General features: G+C 43.2%; 1 long non-coding RNA gene across 1 annotated transcript; it reads left to right on the top strand.

Annotated features, from left to right (window-relative positions):
- The first annotated feature begins 662 nt into the window (after window positions 1–662).
- LOC148058782 (uncharacterized) lies at window positions 663–12,823 on the top strand. Its single transcript, XR_015709485.1, has 3 exons — window positions 663–724; window positions 12,113–12,219; window positions 12,342–12,823. It is a non-coding gene; the product is annotated as an uncharacterized LOC148058782 (long non-coding RNA).
- Window positions 12,824–14,128: the final 1,305 nt, after the last annotated feature.

The raw sequence follows: 14,128 nt of genomic DNA on the forward strand, positions 1-14,128 counted from the left end.
TGTTTAATGTCAACAGTGTGATTCTAATCCTGATTGTGCTTAACGACCTCAAACCACTTTAAGGAGGTACAGAGTGAATATAAATCGGTAAAAATGCTTAATTTTAATTTTTTGGAGCTTGGATTGTTTACGCATCGCGGAAGTCAAGAAGCTCTCGCGGATTAAAACATGCTTAAAAGGTCCTGTAAAAGTGACTATATTGTATATTTTTAGGTGTTTCAACTCCATAATGTTGACATTGTTTTATGAATGAGTAAAATAAAGTCTGTGCTATTTCGCTTGATCCTCTTTATAATCCGGTGCGCTTTTCTATGAAAATAGAAGCTTTCATTGAGATTGCGTTTATGGACATATGTTTTCTTTTTATTTAGCTGCGATTATGAGCGTCTACGTGACGTTTGTCAACATTAATCGCGAGTCTGCAGGGGTGACGTCACACATGCTAATCAACTGATCCTGCAGCGGTGACGTCACACCACAGGAATACAATGAGATATTGTGCTTGTTTGTTTAAAAGCGCCATGAATACAATAGTAGATGCGTGCTTGTATAAAGACCGAGTTAAGTTTAGTTTAAATTTAGCGTCAGCTAAAAAGTTTTCAAATTGCCGCATACGCAACTTCCGGATGAAGACGTCACACCTGTTGACAAAGATCGATCGCATTTTATCCTCACGTTTGTGCATAACTTGACGGAATCAGGTGCGCGTCACTCGTCTATTGAGGTAAGATATCATTATTGCTTTAAGACTCAGAAATAATGTTTCATTGCGTGTAATGTAACTTTCTGTGGTGCGTTAACACGAGAGCTAGTTCGCTAAAACTTAGCTTTTTTAATTATAATGTAACTCACACACGTATTTTGTTTGTTATTTTGAAGGACGAAAATATATTTATATTCCAATAAAAAGTTTGCTATATTGGTGGGTCATGGTAGGCGATTTATTTTATTAATATTCAAGATTCTTAGCTACGGCACCTTCAACACATTCAACGCTTGTTAACCATACAACAGCACGAACGTTTAATCGGCGTGTTAAATAACAGATGCGGTGAACTCTGAGCCGCTGAAGCATCTGAACACCACGCGATAACAAAATATAAAGTGCAACTTACTTTCAAAACAAAGTGAAACAGTACAATATAAAATACTATCGAAAATATACACTTGAATAAAGTTATAAAACAATGCTTCAAGTTTCACACAAAAACTTAAATAGCTGCTTCGACACAACATTCATTTACACACAGCAATATAAACAATAATATAAACGTATTGTTTAGGCTCACCTAGGAGTGATAAGCGAGTGTATTCAGTAAAATTGCAGGAGCGTTGGCACACTTTACAGCTTAATGTGGACAAAACTGAAACTCTGGTGATTGCTCCTGATGATAAGATTCCATGGTTGAGTCAGTACTTGGGTGACTTAGGTCAGTCTGTCAAACTGAGCCTGAGAAACCTGGGTGTTGTATTTGATAAAGACATGTCTCTTGTTCAACACTGCAGAAAACTGACCAGAAACTGTTTCCTTCAACTGAGAAAAATCTCTAAACTTAGGAAAATGTTGTCACAACATGATCTGGAGCTTGTAATCCATGCGTTTGTTTCTTCTCGTCTGGACTATTGTAACGGTTTGTTTTCATGTCTTAACAAGAAGGAGCTGTCTCGTCTGCAGTTGATTCAGAACTCTGCAGCGAGAATTCTGACCCGCTCAAGTAGGAGAACTCACATTTCTCCGATCCTTAAAACTCTTCACTGGCTTCCAGTTTCTTTCAGGATCAACTTTAAAATTCTGGTTCTTACTTTCAGAGCTATTCATGGTCAGGCTCCTCCTTACATCACTGATCTGATCCAGCCTTACACCCCAGCTCGGTCTCTGAGGTCTGTGGATCAGAATCTACTGATGGTTCCACGCACACGGCTCAGGACCAGAGGAGAGAAATCTTTTCAGGCTGTTGCTCCTAAGCTTTGGAACAATCTTCCTCTCTCTTTGCGCTTGATGGAGTCTACTGACTCCTTTAAGAAACATCTTAAGACGTTTCTATTTGTTCAGGCTTTTCCTTGAATTTCTCGAACTTGTTGTTCTCGGTGTTGTCTTGATCTTTGAAGTATGTACTGTTTTGAGTATTGTTTTTGATTGTTAAAGCGCTTTGTGACCCTGGTCTCGAAAAGCGCTATATAAATAAATATTACTTACTTACTTACTTACTTACACGTGTCTCAGTCTCTGAGCCGCTGAAGCATCTGAACACCACGCGTCTCATCCGTGGAACGCAGGTAAAAAACAATGGCCGTCTTAAAGCGACAGTGTCTTGATGCGATACATGCATTGAAAAGTAATAAAACATAAAACACGAAAATAACAACTGGGTTTAATTATATACTTCCAGTGAAAATAATTGAAACATAAAACGACAAATAAACGGCTGGGTTACATTACTAAAAACTAAAGCCTGACAGAGGGGGAGTGGCGCGGGAATGAACTACCGTACTTACTGGCGCGCGCATGTACAGACAGCATATACATCTGTTGTTTTGAGCGAGCACCATAAACCGAATATACACAATAATCCATAGTGGTATTGGTTACAAGTGTCTACACGTGGTGTTCACTGCGCAGGTTAACTGTACCGCATTACAAGTAATAGAATGTAACTTAATGTTGGTGAACCACATAGCAATTCATCTACATTAGAAGTCTAAAAAGCGAATGGTAGTACAGTCACGGTGAATACAATTGTATAAATCGTTTAATTCATTTAAATATAAGTCAGCAGATGGAGAGACTTACCACAGTCTTTACCAATGGAAACATGGCGGTGGTCCATGAGGTCCAATTACTCTAGAAACTTCTGGATCATTTGAAATGGGCGGAGCATATTAAGATATTAACACTGAATATTGTTAAATTGACCCTTGACAGTGTTCATTCACTTTTTACACTGAATAAATAACACCTGGGTTTTAACTCTGGATATTGACAACAGCACTGCAGGGGGAGGAGCCACGTTTTACACCTGTTGTTGTTGTGTTACATCTGGAAGAGTTAAACCAGTCTATGAAATAGTTAAAATACATTAACACTTCCTTTTTGACACTTGGAAATTTACTGTGCACGAACGCACACATTAAACAAATGCGCACACCCACATAAAACAAACGCGCACGCACACATAAAACACACGCATGCGTACACGGACATGCACTGACAAACGCACACACACACGGTGACATGCACACATAAAACACACGCACGCACGCACACATAAAACAAACGCGGACGCACACATCAAAGAAACGCGCACGCACACCTAAAACACACGCATGCACACACAGACATGCACTGACACACGCCCACACACACGGTGACATGCACACATAAACACACGCACACATAAAACAAACGCGGACGCACACAAAACAGACGCGCACGCACACATTAAACACACGCATGCACACACAGACATGCACTGACACACGCACACACACACGGTGACATGCACACATAAAACACACACACGCACGCACACGCAGACACACACTGACACATGCGCACACACACCAGTGACATGCACACAAACGCATAACTACACATCACAAACAAACCTATATATATTTTTTTTAATCTGCGCTGTTGTGAAAGTGTGTTTCCCCTCTGGGGATGAATAAAGCTTTTCTATTCTATTCTATTCTAAAAAAAATCCGCGTTTGTTTTATGTGTTCGTGCGTGCGTGTGTTTTATGTTTGCATGTCACCGTGTGTGTGTGCGTTTGTCAGTGCATGTCTATGTATGCATGCGTGTGTTTTATGTGTGCGTGCGCGTTTGTTTTGTGTGCGTCCGCGTTTGTTTTATGTGTGCATGTCACCGTGTGTGTGTGCGTGTGTCAGTGCATGTCTGTGTGTGCATCCGTGTGTTTTGTGTGCGCGCGCGCGCATTTGTTTTATGTGTGCATGCGCGCATTTGTTTTATGTGTGCATGCGCGCATTTGTTTTATGTGTGCGTGCGCGCATTTGTTTCATGTGACATGCACACATAAAACACACGCACGCACGCACACATAAAACAAACGCGGACGCACACAAAACACACGCATGCACACACAGACATGCACTGACACACGCACACACACGGTGACATGCACACATAAAACACACACACGCATGCACACACAGACATGCACTGACACACGCACACACACGGTGACATGCACACATAAAACACACACACGCACGCACACGCAGACACACACTGACACATGCGCACACACACCAATGACATGCACACAAACGCATAACTACACATCACAAACAAACCTATAAAATCCGCGTTTGTTTTATGTGTGCGTGCGTGCGTGTGTTTTATGTTTGCATGTCACCGTGTGTGTGTGCGTTTGTCAGTGCATGTCTGTGTATGCATGCGTGTGTTTTATGTGTGCGTGCGCGTTTGTTTAATGTGGGTGTGCGCATTTGTTTAATGTGTGCGTGCGTGTGTTGTGTGCGTGTGCATTTGTTTTATCTGTGCGCGCGCATTTGTTTTGTGTGCTCTTGCGCATTTGTTTTGTGTGCGCGTGCGCATTTCTTTAATATGTGCGTGCGCGCATTTGTTTTATGTGTGCGTGCGCGCATTTGTTTTATGTGACGTGCGCGCATTTGTTTTATGTGTGCATGCGCGCATTTGCTTTATGTGTGCATGCGCGCATTTGTTTTATGTGTGCATGCGCGCATTTGTTTTATGTGTGCATGCGCGCATTTGTTTTATGTGTGCGTGCGCGCATTTGTTTCATGTGACATGCACACATAAAACACACGCACGCACGCACACATAAAACAAACGCGGACGCACACAAAACACACGCATGCACACACAGACATGCACTGACACACGCACACACACGGTGACATGCACACATAAAACACACACACGCACGCACACGCAGACACACACTGACACATGCGCACACACACCAATGACATGCACACAAACGCATAACTACACATCACAAACAAACCTATAAAACCCGCGTTTGTTTTATGTGTGCGTGCGTGCGTGTGTTTTATGTTTGCATGTCACCGTGTGTGTGTGCGTTTGTCAGTGCATGTCTGTGTATGCATGCGTGTGTTTTATGTGTGCGTGCGCGTTTGTTTTATGTGGGTGTGCGCATTTGTTTAATGTGTGCGTGCGTGTGTTGTGTGCGTGTGCATTTGTTTTATCTGTGCGCGCGCATTTGTTTTGTGTGCTCTTGCGCATTTGTTTTGTGTGCGCGTGCGCATTTCTTTAATATGTGCGTGCGCGCATTTGTTTTATGTGTGCGTGCGCGCATTTGTTTTATGTGACGTGCGCGCATTTGTGTTATGTGCGCGCGCGCGCATTTGTTTTATGTGTGCATGCGCGCATTTGTTTTATGTGTGCATGCGCGCATTTGTTTTATGTGTGCGTGCGCGCATTTGTTTCATGTGACATGCACACATAAAACACACGCACGCACGCACACATAAAACAAACGCGGACGCACACAAAACACACGCATGCACACACAGACATGCACTGACACACGCACACACACGGTGACATGCACACATAAAACACACACACGCATGCACACACAGACATGCACTGACACACGCACACACACGGTGACATGCACACATAAAACACACACACGCACGCACACGCAGACACACACTGACACATGCGCACACACACCAATGACATGCACACAAACGCATAACTACAGATCACAAACAAACCTATAAAATCCGCGTTTGTTTTATGTGTGCGTGCGTGCGTGTGTTTTATGTTTGCATGTCACCGTGTGTGTGTGCGTTTGTCAGTGCATGTCTGTGTATGCATGCGTGTGTTTTATGTGTGCGTGCGCGTTTGTTTTATGTGGGTGTGCGCATTTGTTTAATGTGTGCGTGCGTGTGTTGTGTGCGTGTGCATTTGTTTTATCTGTGCGCGCGCATTTGTTTTGTGTGCTCTTGCGCATTTGTTTTGTGTGCGCGTGCGCATTTCTTTAATATGTGCGTGCGCGCATTTGTTTTATGTGTGCGTGCGCGCATTTGTTTTATGTGACGTGCGCGCATTTGTTTTATGTGTGCATGCGCGCATTTGCTTTATGTGTGCATGCGCGCATTTGTTTTATGTGTGCATGCGCGCATTTGTTTTATGTGTGCATGCGCGCATTTGTTTTATGTGTGCGTGCGCGCATTTGTTTCATGTGACATGCACACATAAAACACACGCACGCACGCACACATAAAACAAACGCGGACGCACACAAAACACACGCATGCACACACAGACATGCACTGACACACGCACACACACGGTGACATGCACACATAAAACACACACACGCACGCACACGCAGACACACACTGACACATGCGCACACACACCAATGACATGCACACAAACGCATAACTACACATCACAAACAAACCTATGGCTCTGAGGTCTGTGGATCAGAATCTACTTATGGTTCCACGCACACGGCTCAGGACCAGAGGAGAGAAATCTTTTCAGGCTGTTGCTCCTAAGCTTTGGAACAATCTTCCTCTCTCTTTGCGCTTGATGGAGTCTACTGACTCCTTTAAGAAACATCTTAAGACGTTTCTATTTGTTCAGGCATTTCCTTGAATTTCTCGAACTCCTGTGTTGTTCTCGGTGTTGTCATATTACTTACTTACTTACTTACTATAAAACCCGCGTTTGTTTTATGTGTGCGTGCGTGCGTGTGTTTTATGTTTGCATGTCACCGTGTGTGTGTGCGTTTGTCAGTGCATGTCTGTGTATGCATGCGTGTGTTTTATGTGTGCGTGCGCGTTTGTTTAATGTGGGTGTGCGCATTTGTTTAATGTGTGCGTGCGTGTGTTGTGTGCGTGTGCATTTGTTTTATCTGTGCGCGCGCATTTGTTTTGTGTGCTCTTGCGCATTTGTTTTGTGTGCGCGTGCGCATTTCTTTAATATGTGCGTGCGCGCATTTGTTTTATGTGTGCGTGCGCGCATTTGTTTTATGTGACGTGCGCGCATTTGTTTTATGTGTGCATGCGCGCATTTGCTTTATGTGTGCATGCGCGCATTTGTTTTATGTGTGCATGCGCGCATTTGTTTTATGTGTGCATGCGCGCATTTGTTTTATGTGTGCGTGCGCGCATTTGTTTCATGTGACATGCACACATAAAACACACGCACGCACGCACACATAAAACAAACGCGGACGCACACAAAACACACGCATGCACACACAGACATGCACTGACACACGCACACACACGGTGACATGCACACATAAAACACACACACGCACGCACACGCAGACACACACTGACACATGCGCACACACACCAATGACATGCACACAAACGCATAACTACACATCACAAACAAACCTATAAAACCCGCGTTTGTTTTATGTGTGCGTGCGTGCGTGTGTTTTATGTTTGCATGTCACCGTGTGTGTGTGCGTTTGTCAGTGCATGTCTGTGTATGCATGCGTGTGTTTTATGTGTGCGTGCGCGTTTGTTTTATGTGGGTGTGCGCATTTGTTTAATGTGTGCGTGCGTGTGTTGTGTGCGTGTGCATTTGTTTTATCTGTGCGCGCATTTGTTTTGTGTGCTCTTGCGCATTTGTTTTGTGTGCGCGTGCGCATTTCTTTAATATGTGCGTGCGCGCATTTGTTTTATGTGTGCGTGCGCGCATTTGTTTTATGTGTGCGTGCGCGCATTTGTTTTATGTGACGTGCGCGCATTTGTTTTATGTGTGCATGCGCGCATTTGCTTTATGTGTGCATGCGCGCATTTGCTTTATGTGTGCATGCGCGCATTTGTTTTATGTGTGCATGCGCGCATTTGTTTTATGTGTGCGTGCGCGCATTTGTTTCATGTGACATGCACACATAAAACACACGCACGCACGCACACATAAAACAAACGCGGACGCACACAAAACACACGCATGCACACACAGACACACACGGTGACATGCACACATAAAACACACACACGCACGCACACGCAGACACACACTGACACATGCGCACACACACCAGTGACATGCACACAAACGCATAACTACACATCACAAACAAACCTATATATATTTTTTTTAATCTGCGCTGTTGTGAAAGTGTGTTTCCCCTCTGGGGATGAATAAAGCTTTTCTATTCTATTCTATTCTAAAAAAAATCCGCGTTTGTTTTATGTGTTCGTGCCTGCGTGTGTTTTATGTTTGCATGTCACCGTGTGTGTGTGCGTTTGTCAGTGCATGTCTATGTATGCATGCGTGTGTTTTATGTGTGCGTGCGCGTTTGTTTTGTGTGCGTCCGCGTTTGTTTTATGCGTGCATGTCACCGTGTGTGTGTGCGTGTGTCAGTGCATGTCTGTGTGTGCATCCGTGTGTTTTGTGTGCGCGCGCGCGCATTTGTTTTATGTGTGCATGCGCGCATTTGTTTTATGTGTGCATGCGCGCATTTGTTTTATGTGTGCGTGCGCGCATTTGTTTCATGTGACATGCACACATAAAACACACGCACGCACGCACACATAAAACAAACGCGGACGCACACAAAACACACGCATGCACACACAGACATGCACTGACACACGCACACACACGGTGACATGCACACATAAAACACACACACGCATGCACACACAGACATGCACTGACACACGCACACACACGGTGACATGCACACATAAAACACACACACGCACGCACACGCAGACACACACTGACACATGCGCACACACACCAATGACATGCACACAAACGCATAACTACAGATCACAAACAAACCTATAAAATCCGCGTTTGTTTTATGTGTGCGTGCGTGCGTGTGTTTTATGTTTGCATGTCACCGTGTGTGTGTGCGTTTGTCAGTGCATGTCTGTGTATGCATGCGTGTGTTTTATGTGTGCGTGCGCGTTTGTTTTATGTGGGTGTGCGCGTTTGTTTAATGTGTGCGTGCGTGTGTTGTGTGCGTGTGCATTTGTTTTATCTGTGCGCGCGCATTTGTTTTGTGTGCTCTTGCGCATTTGTTTTGTGTGCGCGTGCGCATTTCTTTAATATGTGCGTGCGCGCATTTGTTTTATGTGTGCGTGCGCGCATTTGTTTTATTTGACGTGCGCGCATTTGTTTTATGTGTGCATGCGCGCATTTGCTTTATGTGTGCATGCGCGCATTTGTTTTATGTGTGCATGCGCGCATTTGTTTTATGTGTGCATGCGCGCATTTGTTTTATGTGTGCGTGCGCGCATTTGTTTCATGTGACATGCACACATAAAACACACGCACGCACGCACACATAAAACAAACGCGGACGCACACAAAACACACGCATGCACACACAGACATGCACTGACACACGCACACACACGGTGACATGCACACATAAAACACACACACGCACGCACACGCAGACACACACTGACACATGCGCACACACACCAATGACATGCACACAAACGCATAACTACACATCACAAACAAACCTATAAAACCCGCGTTTGTTTTATGTGTGCGTGCGTGTGTTTTATGTTTGCATGTCACCGTGTGTGTGTGCGTTTGTCAGTGCATGTCTGTGTATGCATGCGTGTGTTTTATGTGTGCGTGCGCGTTTGTTTAATGTGGGTGTGCGCATTTGTTTAATGTGTGCGTGCGTGTGTTGTGTGTTGACACGCGCAAGCATTGACGCACATTGACACACGCGCAAGCATTGACGCACATTGACACGCGCGCAAGCATTGACGCACATTGACACTCGCGCGCATATTGACGCACGCACACGCATTGACACGCACGGGCGCATTGACGCACATTGACACGCACGCGCGCATTGACGCACATTGACACGCGCGCAAGCATTGACCCACATTGACACGCGCGCAAGCATATTGACACACGCACACGCATTGACACGCACGCAAGCATTGACGCACATTGACACGCGCGCAAGCATTGACGCACATTGACACACGCGCGCATTGACACACATTGACACGCACATGACAATGGACGTGAGGTTCTGGTCTGCAGCCCACATCTGTGTATCGGATAGTCTGTCAAACATAAAAATGTAAACGGTTAGACTTTTATGATGCAATATACGAGGAACTAACTAAACATATACTGTACACACCTCCATGATGATTGCCTTTCTCAAGTGGCTTTGTATGTGCTGTTGGGTTTTGTCCATCTGTGCTGGTCTGAATTTGGTGACCTCACAAAAAGGGCAGTGAAAGAACAAGCAACACTGACGGCTGTGGAGTGAAGTACATCCTCAAACCTGGCTGATGTTTAACTGATCAGCCATTTATGAGATTAATGAAAGCTTTGACAGAAACTGTTTTCTATATCACAGACTAAGCTACACACACAGGCAAATGAAAACAGCCAGAAATATGTTATGTTCACTGAACACATCATTTATGAACACATTTTTCATGTTGTATAAAACTCAAACATTCTATTGAATGACTGAACAATCTACTTTAATATCCTCGTGTCCAATTAGTTCATATTCAACGTCTGCTATCTCTGGTCTGTTTATCTGGATTCTTGTCACGGGGGCAGCAGCTTCAGCAGAGAGGTCCATACTTTCTTCTCCCCAGTTACATCGTCCAGCTCTTTCTGGAGGACCCCCCTGTGTTTCCAGCCCAGTGGAGGAACATGCTTCTTCAGTGTGTTCTGGGTCTTCCCCGGGTTCTACCATCAGTGGAACATGTTCCACTTCATCGGACTTATTCTCAGATGAATAAATTGATCTAAGACAAGAAAAAAATAAGTCAGTTTAGATTAAAAAAAAAGCTCAAACTAATTGAAATTCTCACGGATGCTCCGTTGAATCCATACATTCATTCATTCCCACTGCCACCTCCTAATAAGAAATAATGATCGTTTCTCTGATGCACAAATACTGCAGTGCTGAAGATATTAAACCAAAATTGACATTCATTTTAATTGTACAAGTGATGACATTTGCAAAATTAATCAACATTACATTTAAACATTAAATCACTTTGATAAATGACTAAAAAACATTCTTACATACCTTCCTTCTTCTCTTGAACTCTTTTCCATCTGGTTAAGGAGAAAAATAATTCAAGGAAATGACTCCAGATAAACACAAATCAATATAATAATGTGATTTTTATGAATGCATTTGTTTTTTACCTCTTTTTCTTTTTTTATACCAATAAACTACAGAACATGTGATCAGTAGAACGATCACAGCAACAATAATTCCAGCCACTTCTCCTGGTGTCAAACCTTCTCGACATACAGAGTCAGAAGAAATAGTTCCTTCTCGTAGATATGTTGAACATCTACAAAGACAAGTGGAGACAGTTTAGAAGAAAACATCTGGAGCAAACATTTGTGAAGCTTCACTCACTGTTTGTGATCCTGACATGACGTGAACGTTCCATTTGAAAATGTTCCTTCACTGCAGGTTCCACACTCAGTGTCTGTGGAGGACGTTCCTGTGAAGAACATTGTGTGTGTCTTATAGTTTCTGCACTCTTGCATTTCACATGTTGGATGTGAAACTCGCCTGCTCTGATGATGAACTGTCCTGGTTCACATGTGGAGTGTTGCTGTGCTGCCACACATGTGTCCACTGAGCCGTCCACACAGAAAAAACCCTCCAGAGGTTCACACTTGGTGTTTGCTGTGAAGGTACAGGATCTGATCTCTCTCAGTCCTGTTAGTCAATAACAAATTCTACATCACATCTACATACTGACCAACTCATCATTCTAGTGAAGAACAAACTTTACCTTCAGTACAGACGAGACACTTGAAACCATGTTTCTCTCGGTTCAATTTGTCCATGTAAGTTCCATCATCACAGACAGTGCAGGACGGAGATGGAAATTCTGTGCAATGAACATTGACTCTGAATCCTGTGAGAGAAATAAATAAATGACACATTTGAGTGACGTTTTACATCAAGACTCCTGACAGTTACTCTTATAAGAAAAAAGGTCAACATTTAAAATAGGCAGAATACATTTGATAGAATCAACATACAAGTGTCATGCTTATGTTCTTTTGTTTTATTTTGAAGGTGGTTTTCCGTTTTCATGTGTCCTGTGTTTTGAGTGACAGACGCTGGCAGGTGCGCGGCTGGGGATGATGGAGTGGCGGGTTCTTCCCATTGATAAGGAGCGTCTCTACCCGGAAGAACTCGCCAGAGTATTGCGTTTCCAGACCAGGTTGGCTGTCCTTTCGATCTCGCTCCTCGCCTTTGAATCACAACTGGATAATCCTTTGGATACTCCTGACGTTGTCAGCACTTTTATTTACTCAAGTGAGTCCTTTTGTCTTTTTGTTTTAGTTGCTGTTGGGACCCCGATCTCCAGAAGTGCCCTGCCTTCGCCCCGAGTGCCTGTTTTGTTTTTTTGTTCCTATTACGGACCGCTCTGGATCTATATAAGACTTTTTTTTCTGAATTTTTCCTCCGTGGATTATTTAGAAGATAGCTGGGAAGGGCGACAGGTCTTGATACCTTCACTTAAACTTAGCGTTACATTTACCGATGTCAATAAAATGAAAAGAGACTTTAATAAACCACAACATGTACCTGTGCTCCTTCCAGCTGGACACTCAACATCCTTATCCTTCAACAGTGGACACTGTGACGTCACTCCTTCAACATCCTTATCCTTGAGAGAAAAGATCATTTAATATCAGATGATTTTTGAGAATCTATCAGTGATAGTTTCGTAGATTCTTCCGCGTCTGACCGTTATAAACCTCCTTGTAGGTGGACAACGCATGCGCAAATGCGTGGTTGATTTCCAACCTCGTGTACTGTACTGACACTAATAGAATGTTTTTCCATCATATTTGTCCATCATGATGAGTGCCATGGATCATACATGAACACACATGTTTAATGATAAATATTTGTTACCAGAGAACAATTGTTTCAACTGTAATGAAGCATACATGTTTGATATTTACCAATTAGTGTTAAATATTAGCTATATTGATGTTTGAGATAAAATGGGGACCCTTGAAATAAAAAGAAAGACCCACACTGTTAAGTCTTTCTGTAGGTTTGTTTATTGGACATAATAAATCGTTTTAGCAACACTAGAGGGCAGCAGAGAGTACAAGTTGCTTTGCGTGCAGGTGGAGAGACAGGACGAGCTAATGAGATCACCTGTGCAGGTGAAGCTTCTGTCTACAGAGCATGACTACAGCCAAGGTAATGTTAAACTCTTCTGTTAAATTGTTCTCATTTGGAGAGAATATCTAAGGATTATGGACATAAACTTGCAGTGTGACTGCAGTTCACACTTTTAATGATGTCGTCGTTGTAAATCTAAAACGTCCCGAGAAAGTAGAATTCTAGTGTTTCTGATCCCATCATGCAGGGAATAGCAGGTTTGATATAAATGTACATGAATTGATTCATTAAAGATATTATTACATTTGTCTCTTTTAACATTAAGACTTCATCACAAAGTATCATTTCTGGAGATGATTTGACTTCAATGTTGACAACAGTTTATACTGAGTGGATCTAGTATAACACTGACAGACCCGGCTGCAGAAAAACATTTAAGGGGGGGCATTACATTTTTTCAGGGGGGCAAACTTTTCAACCTAAAAACGTATTGGCTTCAGGCTGAACAATGGCTCTGGGACGACTCGCACAGTGCAGAGAAATAATTCTCCCATTACTAAAAAGTGACGGTTGATCCCAAAATCTAAAAAAACAACTAACAACCAACAACAAAGTTTAGTGCTGTGTCCATGTATTAAACTAAAGCACCACAGCTTCACTTCTACTAAAACATAAGCACTGAAGTCAACCTGAACACTGGATTGAACATCAAATAAGTTTTCATCTCATTGAACAAAATCATGGTAGGTGTGATGTGTGATCTGTTTGATACTTGATGAAGCCCAGTTGCTGCACATTGGCGCACGCATTGACGCACATTCTTCTTCTGAGAGTTGTAACACAGCGTCTCTTAACTGTTGAGCATGGTCCCGTCGTCTCGCACCAACGTCCATCTCCTCACTTTCGCTCTTCACTTTCCCGTACATACCGGGGACGTTCGTTAGCAAAGTTCGTTGCTAATAACCGTTAGCTTCGCCTCAGGAGCAGGT

This window comes from Callionymus lyra, chromosome 19 (genome assembly GCF_982586985.1).
Source record: "Callionymus lyra chromosome 19, fCalLyr1.hap1.1, whole genome shotgun sequence".
Taxonomy (NCBI): domain Eukaryota; kingdom Metazoa; phylum Chordata; class Actinopteri; order Syngnathiformes; family Callionymidae; genus Callionymus; species Callionymus lyra.